Source organism: Chelonia mydas, chromosome 25 (assembly GCF_015237465.2).
Source record: "Chelonia mydas isolate rCheMyd1 chromosome 25, rCheMyd1.pri.v2, whole genome shotgun sequence".
Taxonomy (NCBI): domain Eukaryota; kingdom Metazoa; phylum Chordata; order Testudines; family Cheloniidae; genus Chelonia; species Chelonia mydas.
This window is the reverse complement of record NC_057858.1, coordinates 8,237,749-8,243,748: the sequence shown is the minus strand read 5'-3', so window position 1 is coordinate 8,243,748 and position 6,000 is coordinate 8,237,749. Positions and strand designations below refer to the sequence as shown.

At 61.9% G+C, this 6,000-nt stretch overlaps 1 protein-coding gene across 1 annotated transcript in view; it reads left to right on the top strand.

Annotated features, from left to right (window-relative positions):
• Positions 1-405: 405 nt before the first annotated feature.
• SEMA6B (semaphorin 6B) overlaps positions 406-6,000 on the top strand; it is an 88,019-nt gene continuing 82,424 nt past the window's right edge. Inside the window, exon 1 of the mRNA XM_037885628.2 lies at positions 406-1,025. The gene's annotated coding sequence lies outside the window, so the exon portion shown is untranslated. The remainder of the gene's footprint in view (positions 1,026-6,000) is intronic.

Sequence of the window (6,000 nt, the reverse complement as noted above, 5' to 3'; positions counted from 1 at the left end):
TCCGGCTACTACAAAGACCTAGGAGAAGTACCGAGGGCTGCGATTGTGTCCCCATTGTGCATACAGAGTCGGAGACGGCCCCTGCCCCGAAGAGCTTACAGTCCAGGGGGTGGGGATGGGCAAAGAAAGACCGCTCCTGATGCTGCAGATGGGGGAAACTGAGGCACGGAGCGGGGCAGTGGCTTGGCCAAGGTGGGCTGGGCTGGCAAGTGGAGACCTCGCCTCTGTGGCCTCAAACCAACCCACCCCTGGGCTGGCCAGGAACGAGCCTCCCCCCGGCAACCGGCCTTCAAATCCTGCCCCCGCCCGCTCGGAGCCTCTCTGCCGCCCCCCCCCCGCCAAGCGGGTCCCCCTCGCGATCCGGCTCCTGCCGGAAGCGCCGGAATCCAGCCCTGCTCTTGCCGGGAGCCCGGCGGGCTGGGTGCAGGCTGGAGCTGCGGCGGAGGGGAGATGCAGCCTGCAATGTGCGCGCTCCTGATAACGCAGGAGACGGAGCCCGCAGACAGAGCCAGCGCCGGGAGAGAGGGGGGACGAGACCCGCTCTCCGCCCCCCGCTAGCCCTCCCCCCCCCAGCAGGCTGACAAAGGCAGCAGGGAGGGGAGGGGTGGGGTGGGGGGGGAGGTAGCAGGAGCCCTCCTCCGTCCAGCGAGCTAGCCCCCCCCCCCCGCAGGAGCCCCTGGCTGCAGCTGTTCCCAGCCCCCCAGCGCTGTTCCCCTGCCGGGGGGGGGGTGCTGGAGAAGAAGGTGCCGGGGTTTGCATGCACACAGCTGGTGGGGAGCTGCATTGCACCGGGGGAGGGGGGGGATCTGTCAGGGGGGACCCCCCCGTCCCTCCCCGCCTGCCTGGTGTGTGTCTCTCTGCGCCCTGGCTCCCGAGCTGGGTGCGTGGCCAGGATGCCAGGCGGGTGCGAGGCAGGGACAGGTGTGAGGGGGAGAAGGAGGAGCGCCGCCCCTTAAAGGAAAGAGCCGCTCGGAGTTGCACGCTGCAGACAGCCCCAGCCTGGCTCCCGGGGAGCCGCCGGCACGGTAGGTGAGGGCGCCGGGCGCTGCCGGGGAGGGGGGGGCGCTGCCTCGGCCGCTGCCTCGGCCGCGGGGGGGCTTTTCCCCTGGGAGCCCTGCAAACTTTGCGGCTCTCGGCCGGCGATCGTCCGCTTGTGGGGGGCTGGGGGAGCAGCCCAGGGCAGGGGGCGCGTGGTGGTGGTGCCGGGGGGGGTGGTGTCGATTTCAGTCGTGGGGGGGGGGGAGGTTATCCCCTGCCAGGGCAGCAACGTGCCTTTGTGTAGTCGGTGAGCAGCCCCTGCCTTCCCCATCCGAGCTGGGGGGCGGGGGGGGGGACACACAGAAGAGCCTGCAGCGAGCTTTTGTTACGGGCTCCAATGCCGAAGGGAACCTTGAAGGGTCACTGGCTCTACCCCCCCCTCCCGGGGGGCTGGCATTTCCCAGCAGCTGGTGGGTACCGCCGGGGGGGGGTCTGTTACAAAGGGGGAGGGGCAGGAGCGGCGAGGACCCCCCCCCCCAGCTGGAGCTGTTCTACAGGGGGCTGGATGGGGGGCAAGGTGAACGAGGTAGCCGAGTGGCTGCCTGGGTTTGTTTTGTCCTGCCACAAGCCCCTTGGTAACCGCCTGGGGGGCGAGGGGGCAGGACGGGACCTGCCCTTCACTTGGGGTGCAGCCCCCACTGTCAGGCAGAACCTGTCTGGGGTGGAGCAGGGCGCAGACCCCGCCTGGGGACCGGGCACAGGGCGCTGAACCGCCCAGAATCCAGCACACGGGTGGGCTGGGGAGGGCTGCCGGGGGCCCTGGCATAGAGACGGGGTGGGGCAGAAAGGGTGACACTGACCCCTCCCCGGAGAGCCGTGCGAGGGGAGCGCCCGCTCTGTCCGGATCTGAGGTTTGCCACCGCCGGAAAGGTTGGCCCTGCCCTCGGATGAGGGGCGGAGGCTGGGGAACGGAGCCTTCCCCCCCATGTGGGTTCCCTCTGCCTTCGGGTGCTGGGTGGCCTCTGGACCCTGCAGCTGCAGGGAAGGTGTCTGCCGGGCTGTGGGTCCTGGTTTATGACATTTCTGCTTGAGGAATAAGATTATTGGCATGAAAGGAGAAAACAGCAGGGCACCAGGGGAGTTTAATACTTTTAAATGCGGGGGCTGGGCCCTGCGATTTCCAGGGGTGGGGGTTCAGCAGGGGGGAGCCCGGCTCGAGAGAGAGCCCTGCTAGAAATCACTCCACTAGGCACTTCATGGTTCCGTGCTGGGCATCAACCACCCTCGCCCGGTCCTGTGAAACCCCTGTTCCCCTGACGCTGGTCACGCTAAAGATAGCCCACCTGTGTTCCTGCTCCTAGCTGGGGGGCCCATCCTGCAGAGTGCTGGATAAGGGCTCTGAGAGACGAAGGTGCTCAGCGCAGGATCGGGCCCCCTGAGATCCTCCTGGCTGGTTTCCAGTTGGCCTGATGTCTGTGCTAATGTTGAGCCCCTCCTGCTTTCTGCTTTGGGGACAGTCACTGCCAGGGGTGGGGGACAGGGGCAGGGACCTGAGTGCTGCCTGGCATGTGGCTGAGGACAGGGCTTTGCCTGCTAAGCACCTGGGGCAATATCCCAGCTCCCTGTGCAGAGACTGCCTGCCTCCCCCTTCCCTAAACGCGCACCCAGCCTCCCACGTCATGGGGGATCTATAGAGACACAGCTATGGGATCTGGAGCCACCCCGGGCATCGGAGCGGCAGGGCCTATCAGTGCATCCACCCCCCCACCCCCCCCCGTCTGGGGCTCGCATGGAGCACGTTGGCTCTGCCTCGCAGACAAGACTCTCCCGTCTCCCTTTCAGTCTCCCAGGGGGCAGGAGCGGTTGGCTTGGGGATGGAAAAGTGGGGCAGGCCGTCCGGTGCTCCATGCCAGTGCCCTGAGCCCATCGTAGCAGCGGGAAGCGGAGTCTGGCCTGGAGCAAGGAGGTGATTGCTCATCTCTGTGCAGGTTCGTTAGCACTTAGGATCTCCAGAGTGCCGTACAGCCCAGAGCTTGCCGGGAGGCAGCATGGCCCAGTGGGTCAGTGCAGAGCCTCGAATGGGGAAGTGGGGGGACCTAGGTTCTGTTCCCAGCTCTGTCATTGTTCTCTCTGCATGACTATGGCCCTGTCACGTCCCTTCTCTGTACCTCAGTCTGCTTGTCTGTAGAATGGGGCTCTTGGTATAATGGGAGCGTCTAGGGGTCTCTGCTGAGATCAGGCCCTTCTTGTGCTAGGTTCTGTACAGACACAGTCCCTGAACCTGTGAGTGTACAGTCTAAATGGACAAGGGCAGGAGGGGAAACTGAGGCACAGGACGACTGCCCAAGGTCACAGAGCTGAGAGCCCAAGTCTCCTGAGCCATCACCCCATGAGCTGTCCACTAGCTCAAACTGCCTCACTTTACCTAGCTGCTAATGATACCAAAGCCCCTTGAGATTGCTCCTCCCGAGGCCCTTTTCGTCCAGCAAAGTGTTATTAACGGATGATGAATAACAGTGCTGGGCAAGGACGCTGTCCGGGTGAAAATTCCATCAGAATAAAACTTTTCTGATCTGCATCACTGGTAAGAGTTCTGCCAAGAGATTGGGAGAGGACATCATACAAGCAAATACAGGCCTGGCTTTGGTGCTGGCCTGTCCCCCTTTCCAAGGTCTTCACTTAGTTTCACTTTCTGGGCCAGACCCTTCGGCTGCTGGAGATGGAGTGAAACGGGTGCTCTGCTGGCTGTTGAGAGCTCACACTGTAGCCTGCCCCGTGAATAATAATGAATAATCTTGACCCATTGTCCATTTCACCTCTGGTTCCTGTCCTGTGGCGTTGGGAGTTGCCCGTGCTGTAAGGGGAACGCAGGGCTCCAAGACTCAGTCTTCATCGGTACGATCATCGGAATAAATAGTGTTTAATGCTAATAAAATTGGTGCCATCTAAATCTCTTTCATGCACCCCTCAGCCCCATCATCTAGTATTTTGAACCTAAATGTAGGGCATGGACTACATGACGCTAGGGGGCAGATTTTCAACTGCTTAGCACCCAGCCGCTGCCATGATGCTGGCGCTATCCCTTTAAAGGATAAACATGGGCCCTTCACCTGCAGCTGGTGCAATTGGGGGTGGGGGGTGGGTCTTGAGAACATTGGTGTGCTTGCTTTTTTTTTTTGTGCTTTTAATTTGAAATCGGGCAGGGCTGTGTTTGTGAATGAGGGGCCCAGTCCTGGCAGGTGCAGAGCGCTCTCTGTCCCCGTTGACGTCAGCGAGGGTGCTCAGCAGCTGCCCGCCGGATCGGGCCTTCCTATGGAGTGTGTACTGTGTGGGGGCGTGTGGGGGAGGCAGGCTGCCCCTTTGCTGAGTGATGCAGGGCTGCGTGGATGTAACATGGATGCAGTTGTCCTCCTTTGTAGAGGGACGCTGGCCCACAGCCTGCCCCCGAATTTCGCTCCATTCTGATGGGTGGGATGCCATCCCCCTGGAATAGCCAAACCCAGGGCTCTGCCAGTGGTCGATCGATCAAGGGGTCAGAGCCAGGGGGCTCCCAAGTTGTCTTAGCTGCCGCTCCGGATTCTTTTGCAGCGTGCAGGTGGCATCTGGGCGGTGGCGAGTCATGTGCTGGAGGGCGGGAGGCCTGTGCCGTGGGGTAGCAGCACCTCGGGGAAGGCTGCCTCATAAGAGAGAAGGTGGGGGCTGGGGACGGGAGATTATGGAAAGGAGGAAATAGAGGGGAATATTTCGGGGGGCATCGTGAGGTAGGGGGCGGTATTCATTGGGTTGCTATGGAGAGGGGGAGAACTGGCGGTGTTTATCGAGGTTTGGGGCTGGGAAAAGATGGGGGGGGGGAGGGATGGACTCCCCTTCCCTGCCCCGTCCCTGCAAAGGCAGCGCTTTACTGAAGGCAGCTGGGAAACTTTGCCCTGGCTCGGCGCGCCGAGGGTACCAGCTCCCAGCTGAGCAGGTGGTTTCAAGCTTGTATGCTGCGACCACAGGCACTGCAGACCCCGCCTTGGGTAGCGCCACTGGGCTTTGTGCCATTCTGTGACCAGGATCTCGTCCGGGTTCGGGGTCAGTGGCTTTTGGGGAGCGGGTCGTTGCAGGGTTTATAGCCTGCTGCGGTTTGGGCCGATCCTTAACGGCAATGTTTGCAGACTGGCGTTTTATCCCTGCAGCTTTGCTGGCCGTTTGGAAAGGTCACCGTGTGTGTGTGTGTTTTATGGCGCTTTCAGACCCATTTTTCACCCGCTCTGGCCATAAAGAAGCTGGCCGCTTTGCGGGGACCCAGCCTCGAGTGCGCCATTCCAACCTAGACCCAACCCCGCTGGCTTATGGACGCGGCTTCTGAGCCAGGCTAACCGGGGACTAGCCGGGCTGAGCAGGCTGCTGACCTGGGTCGCTCTCGAACTCCGTTTCCTACTATTGGCCAGGAGGATTGAACTCCCCTGCCCCCCATCGGCAGCGCCCGGGGGCCACTAGTGATCAACACGTGCCTCCTGCTTCCGCCTTCACCCTGAGGCTGTCGGTCCTCGGGGAAGGGAGGGCTCGAGGAGAGAGCCTGTGACCTTGTCGCTGGCCAGCACAGGGCCCTTTATTACTGACTGCAACCGGCTGCCATAAGCAAACCTCCAGTGAGACTCTGTCGCCCTCTAGAGGTGGCTCGGACAATCCAGGATCGCCCTGGGGGCCGTGGGAGTTGAGGTCACTGAAAAGGAGCAAGTTCTTGCTTGGAGGGGCTGTCCCCTGCAGCTAGCATGGGGAGTATTTTATTAATGAAATATCGAAGATCTCTGCTCACCTTCCTGTTGTTTGGCCACTTTGTTCCTTCTGTGGCTCTGGCCTTTGTGTGAGTGGTGCGCAGAATGGGGGCCGGAGGGGTGGGGAGGGGCTCTTTCGTTGCAAGAGTTGGCAGGCTTCTCGGCCAAACGCGATCTACTTGGAAAGGGAGCTTGGGGATCTGATGCTGAGGCTTTCCTTCCAAAGGGGGGGGCGGGGCTGGTTTCTCAGAGAAACCCGAGA